A 12,307-nucleotide genomic window follows, 5' to 3' on the forward strand; every position below is an offset into this window, starting at 1 on the left:
AAAACCAATCTATCGACTAAAGTGTGGCATAAATGTTTCGATTACTGACAGTGTAGCACACTAAATTCCAATAATAGTTCGGAACGTAAATAGATGGGAAAACTGGAAAAAGTCGTGGATTTAAGTTTGTTTTTGTAAGGAAAGGCACGGGACGCGCCTCAGTAAGGACTTTGGCTGCGAGATGCAACAGTTAACGCGAGTCGCATTGAGGTTTTTCTTCTGCGGGCCAATGAAAATATTTAACTCATTTTCCCGGCTTAACACCTGGCCCTGACCAAACCGAATTTGAATGAAACCAAACAAATAATACATTTAACACAGACGCTCCGATATATTTATAACTCACTTGGAAGAGGTCGAAAAGCAAGAGTGCCTGATGCTTCTGATTCGCTAAATATAACACGTTGAAAAATGTCTATCTCGCTCGCTCTTCGGTAAACGGAAAATCTTAGTTACACGGGAAACCATACGAAAGAAAATTGTTTTTCCGACTTTTCACCGGTAGGGCTTCCATACTTCATTCGATTCTCCGTTTTTCTTAACACAATTAGAAGCAATTCAATTTTTTTCGTAGTCCAGTGTATTACAGTGATGTGACCTTAGTTAATTTTCACCTGTATTTCGGTGTTTCTAGTGGGTGTTTAAAAAAAAGGGACGTAGTGTCGTGTTTGTACAGTGATTGTGATCGTGTACTCATTCAGGAATGACCATCTATTTGTTTGGCCGTAAAGGTGACGGTCCCAACCTTGAAATGGATAGAAACATTATTTTGGTATGTGTATAAATTTAAACTTGGACTCGCTTGTGTCTGCCTGTGCGCTTTGTGTGCTTTATTATACGTTTGTTTATTTTGTTCGATGGTTTCCGACATCGTAAATGCCAGGAAAAAAGCGAAAATAATTAAAAGCCACTTCGTTTCGCTTGTAACATTTAGCGGGATTTATTTTGTTTTCCTAGGCTCCCGCCAAATCATAACACTGTAACTTTAAATGCCGCTTTATTTTAACGATTATTCACGATTACACCATACAATATAGCATATTTTAATCCTTGGAATTTTTAAAAAATCACTGAAATTGTATTTAGACCTCCAATGAAACTTTTATTTGTGCTTAAGGAGGATTTTACAAAATTTAATTTTATTACTAAACTGAATGAATACAGGTGAATGTAGAATGTGTAAGAGGGGGGTTGATCATCGCGACCTTACAGATCTATTGTGCCCCTCTTTCTTGAGTTATAACTCATCATACAATCTCAGGGCTTTGACAAAAGCTAGTATCAGAGACGGATTCATAGAGGCTAGTTCTCCGTCTCCGAAATCAGTCCGAACCAAAGTTTGTGGTAAGAATGGTTGTCGTCTCGGCGCATTCAGTGATGGAGATGTAATGTTTCTACATTTTCCCAACAGAATCTGCATTCGCTGTTTCTTGGATGGAATATTCGAGGTTAATAAGAACACAATAAGTTAAATGTTCTACGATTTCGAACTGGCTTGTAAATACCACAGATCTTCATTTCGAAGCCCACTGTGACGCCGTTTTTTTTTCGATCAAATGGTATATAGTACAATTTATGATAAGAATAAATATCAGATTCTAAAATTCTTTAATGTATATAATTCCCTTTAGAAAAATGCGATTGCTTTTAATATTATTCAATTACCTAATTAAAAATCTGAAAATTAAAACTTCCATATTCATACGATTTTTTTAAAGTAATTTTTAATTATAGTAGATAATGAAAAAATATTTCTTCTTTTGTATTTAGTATGTAATTTCTTTGCTGTAATCATTTTTATTGGAATTTTTTTGAATAAAATTATATTCCTGGAATTTTTTAATAAGTTAATGTAATATTTCGCATATACGTATAATACGAATTAACATGAAACTATATTAATTTTTTTATATATCTAATAATTTAGGAGAATAACATAACATTTAGTCACATTGTCTAAGCCGCGAAAACATTTTAAAAATAAAAATTATGTAGGTTGGTGGAATTTTTGAATGAAAATTCCATTCGAACTATAGTAATTAAAAATTTGTAATTTTTCGGTTAGCAGAAAACAGTTAACGAAGATGCAGTTGCACAGAAATGATTCGGAACAATATGAAAGGTCTGAAAACGAGGATATGCACCGAGATGAGTGTTGCAATAAATACAATTAGAAAGTAACTAAACAGATTCTAAAAATAATGGTATCCTAAGATAGTAGAAATTTGATTTGACTTGTGACCCGACTTGAGTAAGTGGGTACAGAGACCAAATTCTGCATCTTCTTCAATAGAGGTCAATGACTCTCAAGCTCATCTTCGATCTTCCTTCTAACGTTATTGCCAATTTGCAAAATTGAACTTGTGGGATGACACACTATGGTTTTTCGTAAAAGGCTGCATTCCTATTTGGCCACTATAATTAACATAAGTTTATGCATTATAATGTTACACAGTATTTATTTCCTTTCGCGTTAATCAATTAAACTCTCGGTTTAGTCAATTTATTAAAATTACTGAAAAGCAACTTTCGTATCTTATATCTTCTATCATCCAACATAGCACTATCAAATTTAAGAGCATTATTATAACATTTCTGGTATATGTAATATAATTTTTCTGATATATTTCTTAAATTTATTGGCAAATTTCACTATTTGTAAGTAATCACAGCTTATTTAGTACCAGCTGGTTATCTCAAGGTAAAGTTGTTCCACTAATCAAAGATACATTTGGGTTTACATTGCTCTTAGCCTTGTAAACCATGCTGTGTGCTAACAAAAGTATCGTTTACAGTGTTTTCTCTTAAAAACAATAAGAGAACATTGCTTTTTAAAAATGCTTCAATCCATAATTTTCCCAGTCAGCTCGATATATTTTGATGATATTACCAGTACCAGTATTGCTCATCAAGCAATTCTACTGTTATATTAATCAATTAAGGCCGTAAACAATAAAATATATAATTTTATATACTAATTCATTATAATCAATTTAAATAATAAAAATATTGTATTTATATTCATGCAGATTAATGTGAATAGTTTTGTTCTTAAATATCTACTATACATGTTTAAACGCGTCTTCAAATATTAATTTTGTGGAATATAAATGAACATAAAACGAGATGTAATTAACGAAATGTCATCGGAACAACATATACAGTGTGAGTCTTGAATAAGACAGAACACGATTATGAGGTAAACAGAAACACGATTATGAGGTGTTTTTCACGAAACAAAAAGAAAATTTGGAATTTTTGGAAATAAAATTGGAAATTTGTTTAGTTTTTAGTTAAAAAACATAATTTCTTGATAATATGACAACATAGGTAGTAGATTAAATTTTTTTTGGAAATTTTCAAAGTAAAATAACTCGGTTGTTTTAGACTTATTTGAAAAACGGTAAAGAGAAAATATGTTCCTTTTATCGAGATCTACCAGCCCTGAAAACATTTACACTTATTTAAGACTCACCCTGGTATTTTAGAAACGTCTAGGTTTACTTATTTCATTGAGATTTATGAAAAAAAAGTCCTTTGTCTCGGGTATAGAAACCGAAATATCGTGGAATTAGCTCGAGACAAAACGAAATTGAATGAGACAACAGGAAACAACCGAAAGTCGTCAAAAAAATCCTCCACGCCCTTTTCCACGAGTAGTTTCTAGGCGTTTTAAAGAAATGAAAGTATGAAGGCCAAGGCAAATGCAAAATAGGGCAAGGCAACCGGAGATAATCCGAGACGAGACAAATTTAGGCGAGGAAACACGATCTTGGCCTGCTTTGAAATTTTTTGTAGAGGGTGTATAAGATTTAGTGAGATTTTGCTTGACCACCTCATCCCATTGATCCCCTGATGTAATTAATGACTCCCCCATACTGATTTTTGCTTTATTAAGATAATACCACAGCCTATTAATACCCAACCTGCCGGCTTACCATCATTTGCAGGGAAATCTCCGTACCAACCTAGATATGTACATATTCACTTATCTAATGTTATGTAACAAGTCTGGTTCTGAACTTCATTAAAACTTCGTTTCAAAAAACGATTTATCTTTCTCTCCTAAATTCTTTTGATGTATTCTTATAGAAAGCATGAAAAGAAAGACACATATGTGCTGCATTAGCGTTTTTCCAAACATCGAAAAAAAGCCTTTAACATATTTATATGTAGACCCGAAACGAACAAATTCTTCATGTAAACTTCCTCCGATCAAACATTTTCACCTGTTTAATGTATAGTTTCTGTCTTTTTTGTATCGGAAGCCGGTCAAGAATTGGGACATGTAATTTGTCATTTGTTTAATTAAGAATTGGAGGAAAAAAAAGGTAGGGAGACTGCTCAAAGGGCCAAGCCAACAACAGCTGTTGGTGGACATCAACTTTGTTACTTGGTCGCCTAAAAATAAAAACGACCGTCTTTTAGATTAAGCGTAGCGTAAACTTCTGTCCGGAGAGGGTGTAATTTTCCGAGCCAATGGCTTTATTTCACATTGTCTCCTGAATCACTATGTTTTATTTATTGCTCTGAAAGCTGTTGGGTGTTTCAAATATAATCACCCTTTTCCAACAGCTCCGCATTAACATATAACTATTTATCGGATTTCTGACTTCTTATAGATCGTCTTTATTCTGTCAACTCTATCCCATCAAAAACATAGAATGTAAAAAATGCCAAGTCTCGCAACACAATTCTTCCACTATAAAAATTTGTGAGATCTCATGTAAAACCAAAAGTCAGTTTATTTTATTTAGTCTCTCTTTAAGCACCTATTCAACAATTTTGTTATAAATTGTTAGTATCAATATCGGGCGATCGACACCTTTCAGCCCTATAAAGCAGCAGGAGTGGATGGGATCTTTCCTGCCCTTCTAAAGGAGGGTCAGCAAATAGCTACTCACCATCTACTAAGCATTACAAGAAGCAGTCTAGCGATGGGATATATACCAACCACATGGAGAAGAGCAAAAGTAATCTTCATGCCCAAAATAGGCAAAACTGACTGGACAAATCCCAAGTCATTTAGGCCTATTAGTCTCACATCGGTCATACTAAAAACGCTGGAGAAAGTAGTTGACAACCATATTGGAAAAAATCATCTAAAGGTTAAACCACTGCATGATAGTCAGCATGCATATAGAACGGGCAGATCCACAGAAACTGCTCTGTACCGATTAACGGAGCTAATACAGACAAGTCTGGATAGCAAAGAAACAGCAATTTGTGCCTTCTTGGATATCGCGGGGGCGTTTGACAATATACCACATAAGGTGATCAGGCGATCTCTAGAAACAAGAGGGGTGAACAGAACTATTATTCGCTGGTTTTGGGAAATGCTGTCAACACGAACAGCAGAGGCTCAGATGGGCACCAAAACTGTAGCTGTTAAAACAACGCAAGGAACTCCACAAGGTGGAGTAACCTCCCCTTTGCTGTGGAGCTTGGTAGTGGATGAACTACTAGACGAATTAACTCTAGCGGGAATACACTGCATTGGGTATGCAGATGACATAGTCATCATCGCTCGGGGGAAAAGGCACCCTGTGTAATATTATCCAAAGACGACTCCGTATCACTGAGAGATGGTGTAGGACTGTCGTGCTGAGTATCAACTCAGACAAAACCGCGATAGTGCCATTCACCAGAAAGCGAAGTCTGAAAAACTTGAAAAGAATTCAACTAGATGGAAAGGTAATACTGCCAACACAGGAAGTTAAATATCTGGGAATAACCCTGGACAGTAAACTCCTGTGGAACAGGCATATTAAGAACACTACCAGCAAAGCCATAAAGGCTCTCATGATATGCAGAAGACTGGCCGGAAATAGATGGGGCTGCTCCCCTAACACTTTGCGCTGGATGTATACCATGATAGTAAGACCCATGATTACTTATGGAGCAGTTGCCTGGTTCACAAAACTAGAGCAACGGACGGCAAGGCTAAACTTGTGCAAAGTCCAGAGACTAGCATGCGTTTGTATCACAGGAGCCATGAAAACCTGTCCAACAGCAGCAATGGAGGTCATTCTAGATCTAACACCACTGCACATTGTCATTGGTAGAGATGCCCATGCGACAATGATTAGAATGGTCACTAACGGAATTAGAACTGGGAGAATTGTCAGATCAGGGGCTTGGAACACCCTCAAAAAGGAAATACCACTCCTGAAACTCCCAGTGGACGATATGCCAAGAACGTACAACTTTGAGAAACATCTCAATGTAGTATTGAGCAATAAAAAGGATTGGAAGAGCGAAACGCTTGCCCAGCAGTTAAAAAACCATACCATAACTTGGTATACTGATGCTTCCAAAACCAATACGGGAATAGGGATCGGAGTGTTTGGGCCGAAAGCTAAATACTCCGAACCAATGGGCACTTACCCTAGTATCCTACAGGCAGAAATCTACGCTATCGAAAGATGCGTACAACTTATCTTCGATAGGAACTATCGGAAACAAGAAATAGCCATCTTGTCTGATAGTCAAGCAGCGTTAAAAACGATCAACTCAGTATCAATCAATTCGAAATTGGTCAAAGAATGCATAGAGAAGCTGAATAAATTGGGCAAAGAAAACAAAGTCCTCCTACTCTGGGTGCCTGCTCACCAAGGGATAGAAGGCAATGAAAATCCAAATAATCTAGCTAGGAAAGGAGCGAACACTCCACTAACTGGACCAGAACCGTTCTGCTTTTCAAGTGGTAACCAACTCAAGGCGGAACTCAAGAACTTGGAAGATTCCATCCGCAACCTGGAATGGAAATCTTGCAACGGTCTAAGACACTCGAAGAAGTTTCTGAGGGCTTATGATCAAGAAAAATCACAGATCTTCCTGGGTCTGAGTAAGAACAATCTTCGGATTGTCACGGGGTTTTAACAGGACACTGTCTCCTCAATGAACACCTCAGTAGATTGAAACTAAGAAGAAACGGCGAATGCAGATTCTGTGGGGAAGATGGGGAAACACCAGTACACCTCATCACTGAGTGCGCCGAGACGACAACCATTCGTGTCATGAATTTTGGTACGACTGATATTGGAGATGGAGAACTACCCTCTATAAAATCGTCCCAGATACTGGCTTTTGTCAAAGCCCTGGGACTGTATGATGAGTTATGTTTCAAGAAAGGGGGACACAATGGATCTGTAAGGTCGAAGTGATTAACCCCCCTCCCACTCATTCTAAATTCTAAAAAAAAAATTCTAGTATCAATATTAGTCATCTTTATTTCTGTAATAATTATAATGACTTGGCAATTGCACAGCACCATACTTATAAAGAATAATTTACCATCTTGATTACTAAGAATCGAATAATTAGAATAGAATATCATACCGTGCAATTGCCAACTTTGCCAAAATTGCCAAGCTATATATTCTGTGATTCTAGTTTTCTAACGATTTGTGTTTCCGACTTTCGTTATGACCCAAATATGAACATTAAAAAGATTCAATTCATGATTTTACCAATGTTTTATTCAAAATCATGTTTTTGTCACTTTTACACATATTTTATTTTTTATCTCGAAAACTATAAGAGATAGGTATAGGTTAGTTAATAGAAAAATTATGAAATATAAAAGTAGTTTCCAAAAATGTAATAATATACGGGATGTTTCATTTAAAATAACAAAGATGCTACCAATTTTCAAATGGTCCGGCAACACTGTAACGCTCATAATATTTTAGATAGATGGAGGGCCTTTATATAAAAATCCACATTTTCAAAACAATCCTATCACCAGTTCTCCTATTACCATCGCTGGAAAATCAGTTACCGCTAGCGGCTAGACAGCTAAAATTTAATCCATAGGGATATTTCCCTTATAAGCTTAAAGCTATCTAAAATTCGAAATTTGAAGTTTGTGACACATCTAGAAGTACCTTAGAATTTTGATGACGACGAGTGAGTCACTGGCGAAGTTAAAGAAGTTTGACTTTCATAATCTTTGAATTATTGTTGGTACATATAATAGTAATATACAAATAAAATCAGAAGAGACCGCTTGGATTAATTCTAGTTTTCGAACTTTTTCCCGACCGGAAAATCTGTTACCGATAGCGGCTAGACAGCTAACTTTTAATCTATAAGGATATTTCGAGATTTTTCATTTTTTCCTTCCATTATAAGCTTAAAGCTACCTAAAATTCGAAATATGAAGTTTGTGACACATCTAGAGGTACCTTAGAATTTTGATGATCTGTCAGTGAGTCAATGTCGAAATTAAAGAAATTTGACAAACGATAACAGATTAAAAATTTCAAATCTGAGGTTTGGAAAGAAACCTTTGGGAAAATTCGGTATTTTTCTGATCAAAATAGTGCGCCCTACTGTTGTTTGGTCTCATTTCCTATTTTATTATTCTCCGAAAGTTTGAATTGTTAATTGTTAAAAATAAACATCAAAGTGTGATGTCGGGTAACGTCTAGGTGGCCTCTGTTAACACAATACCAAGTAAGCACCTGAAGAATTGGGTGGGCTATTAAAATTTATCTCATATGTACGTGATAGCTTAAAACAATGGCAGGGCATAGAGTTAAAACATTACGTTTCCATGGTACATGTACTCTTCGGACAATCAATGAAACCTTTACAACTATTGTCTTATAGTATATCTACCTCTTTTTTGTTTGTTTTCAGCACGTGTTCAATTGAACAATATAATTACATTTATTTTAAGTCCTATCAATGCAGGTGTACTGCATTTTACATTATATCTTTATTAGGAGGGGCTTTAAAAGTGTGTTTTTTTACAGAACTTGATGGCATGCCAAGCCCTGTTATCGACCTTAAAGGCTACACATAATTGTCAAAATTAATTTTAAAATAAACACGCTTATTATACGCGAGAAATCATCGTTTAATTTTTATTCACATGTTGGTCGTGTGTCTTTTTGATTAGCACCATTAGTTAAATCGAAATAAATTCCACTGAAAGATTTTTCTTTACACGAAGATAACAAAATACTGTAAATAGTGTCTATATATTTGTGGTGGGTTCATTACTGGTAAAAGAACATTAATGCCTTTAAATATTCGAATTAAGGAACATTAAAGATTATAAAACTAATGTTTATATGTGTTAGTTAACGGTTTGTGTTATATATCTTACAGAACATCCTATATATTTCCATACAGGGCGAGTTTTAAATAAGTGGCGTCTATTATTTACGTGAGTGGTCAAGGGGGGAGGGGGTCAAGCCGAATCTCACTAAATCTCACATAGGAGAGAGAAGGGTTTTTAGCAAATATGACGTAATTTTTCGTGGAGCAAAAAATAGTCTAAAAATGTGAGAAAACCAGATTAGAGTAAAATATTTATTTCTCGACTAAAAAATATGCCTATATCTGACACAATTCATGGTCGTGTTTCCTTTTGTCTCGTCTCATCTGATCTCCGGTTGTCTCGGCTTATCTCCGCTTGTCTTCACACCTATTTTCGTTTCTTAAAAACGCCTCAAAACTACTCGTGAAATTGTGGAGGAGGGCGTGGGGGGATTTATTTGTTGCTAAGCAGTTTTACGATTTTAAGTTTTAAAAATATAGTTTTTTATTATATTGTAATTAATAATATTAGACAATGATTAAAACTAAATAGTCTTGTGTAACATTAGAGGAATAGCTAGTTTAATCTACCATCGGTAACTGTTTTTGATTTAAGAAAAGCATTGTGTTTATTTCTAAAAGTATTTCGAGAAATGGTTCGCCAAATTTATTCCACATAATATTTATATTTATAAAATTATTCCACATATTATTTTATTTAATATATTTCCAGAAATATTTCGCGAAACATTTCGGGCATAATGTAGAGGGTGTTTTTAAATTTCTTTTTTTAACTTAAATAATTCAACAGTAAAATTCAAGAAAAAAAGTTATTAGGTGGCTTTGATAAAAAATTTCTTTCTGTGTATAGGAAATGAGCATCTCTGTTTTTGAGATATATCAAAAACGAGTTAGATGAATCCGAAATAAAAGGCACGCGTAATTCGTTAATCGGGGTCAAAGAAATTATGAATTTATTGAAATAAACGTTTGCTGGATTGAAAGACACACAGTGTGACGAGCAATAGCCACAGGACATTGATTTTTTTTTAAAAGAGGACAGGTGTTGAGGCCGCTTTACACCTGGTAATATGCCGGCTGGGAGAAGGAAAAAACACAATTTCAGTGGCGTCCGTTCCTAGCCCGCATCGTCCGCACAGCGCATTGAAACAAAAGGTGAATTACTCGGAAATCTTGCGACCTATGGGCCCCTTACCGCCGGCCATTTTTGTTTGAATTCAAAAGGTGTCAAACGCAAGGTCGAGCTTATTTATGTTCGTTTTTTTTTCGACGCTGTACGCGAAGTACACAGTACACCATAGATTATTATCTCAATATTAATATTAAATATACTGCAATGTATACAGGGGTTTCAGAGAATCCTTGTTTTTGAGTTATTTTTGATGATGGTTAAAACATCCCTTACATCTATTACTGTTCTCGTAAGATTACAATGACCTATATTTTTTCTATGGAAAAAGTCGAAAAATGCTCATTTTTTGGCCATTTTTTACTCATTTTCAAAGGTCTTAGAAAGATAGTAAATAAAGTTCTATAATTACGAAAATATCAGTATTTGTAAGAAATTTTATATGTAGATTCAGAATATATACACATTTAAAGCGTTTAATATAATACACATTTATAGATATTTTAGTTTTGAGAGAAAATTAATTGCTTGAACCCTTGTTTTTGGGCTATTTTTGACGATGATTAAAACATCCCCGACATCTATTAATGTTTTCGTCAAACTACAACGGCTTATATTTTCTTATTCTAAACTAATTAGTTAATAACACCAGTTTTAACATAATCAGTGACATGACAAAAATCATCAAACTATAACTATATGTATGGAAAAATGTTAAAAAAACGCCCATATTTGGCTATTTTTTACCCATTTTTAAAAAACTCTTCGAAAAATAGTAAACATAGTCCTAAAATTATGAAAATATCAGTATTTATAGCAAATTTTATGTAGATTCAGAAAATATACACCTTTAAAGACTCAGATACTTTGTTTTTTTGAAAAAAATAATTTTTCGACCCTGGTTTTTGAGCTATTTTTGCTGTTTGCTAAAACGTCCTGTACGTCCATTACCGTTCTCGTAAGACTACAATAGCCTATATTTTCCTATCCTATGCCTTTTAATGAATAAATAACAGCAATTTTAACAAAATCGGTGATATAATAAAAATCGCCATTTTTCAAAAGTCGAAAAAGGTCCATTTTTGGCATTTTATGGCTGGATATTTCATCATTGAACAAAAAATTAAAAAAAAAACATTATTGTTTTGGAAATGAATGTATTTTATTAACGATTTCTTTCTGTAACCTTGCATGAAAAGGGCTCCCTACTAGAACATTCTATCAAGTTGCAGCAACTTGATACATGTGCTTTAATTGGATTTAAACTCAGTTCAACACCTGCCCTCTGCATTTAACACAATCAACCCTAGAGTGGATGGCAATTCACCGGTATACTACTTGTTCGCCATAATGGCACAATTTTAGTTTCAAATCCTAAAAATCATTTCAAATCCATTTGATGGGTGATGCAAATATTTTTATATACAATTCTATTAATTGTGATAGTGACGATAAAAAGAGTTTTTCATACAGGGTGAGTCTTAAATAAATGCAAATATTTTGAGGGCTGGTAGACCTCGATAAAAGAAACATATTTTCTCTTTGCCGTTTTCCAAATAGGTTCAAAATATCCGAGATATTTTACTTGGAAAATTAAAAAAAAATGTTTTCGCTTACATTTTGAGAACCACTGGATCTTTTCTTGTTTTTCTTTCTTGTAAATGTAATCTACTACCTAGGTTGCCATATTATGAAGATATTATGTTTTTTAACTAAATATTAAAAACATTTCCAAAAATTAAAAAAAAAATACGCGAAAAAAACTTATTTATAACTGTGAGGACAAATTATTATTTTAATCTTATACAGAATAGTACATATTATTATTATTTATACGTTATTTTATAAGCAACGGCTATTTTTAGACATCCAAACCTGTTACACTTAAATATAACTTCTCATAAGGTGTCAATAACATTTTATTTTAAAACTAACCATACTTGTTGCAGACGAAATTTAACAAAGGAAATTGAAAGGACAAAAATATGATTAAAAATATTTTAACAAATAAAAATTTCCGAGAATTTCTTACTATATTTTGAAAAATGAGTCAAAAGGAAGGAAATAAGTAAAAGGAAAATTTAATTCAAATTCTCTGTCGTGTTA

At 34.1% G+C, this 12,307-nt stretch overlaps 1 protein-coding gene across 1 annotated transcript in view; it reads left to right on the forward strand.

Moving 5' to 3' along the window:
• The first annotated feature begins 410 nt into the window (after positions 1–410).
• Positions 411–12,307, forward strand: part of LOC115876734 (neurogenic locus protein delta) — an 89,318-nt gene continuing 77,421 nt past the window's right edge. The window contains exon 1 of the mRNA XM_030892638.1: positions 411–772. The gene's annotated coding sequence lies outside the window, so the exon portion shown is untranslated. The remainder of the gene's footprint in view (positions 773–12,307) is intronic.

The sequence above is a fragment of the Sitophilus oryzae genome, unplaced genomic scaffold (genome assembly GCF_002938485.1).
Source record: "Sitophilus oryzae breed Bouriz unplaced genomic scaffold, Soryzae_2.0 scaffold_1440_pilon_pilon, whole genome shotgun sequence".
NCBI classification, from domain to species: domain Eukaryota; kingdom Metazoa; phylum Arthropoda; class Insecta; order Coleoptera; family Curculionidae; genus Sitophilus; species Sitophilus oryzae.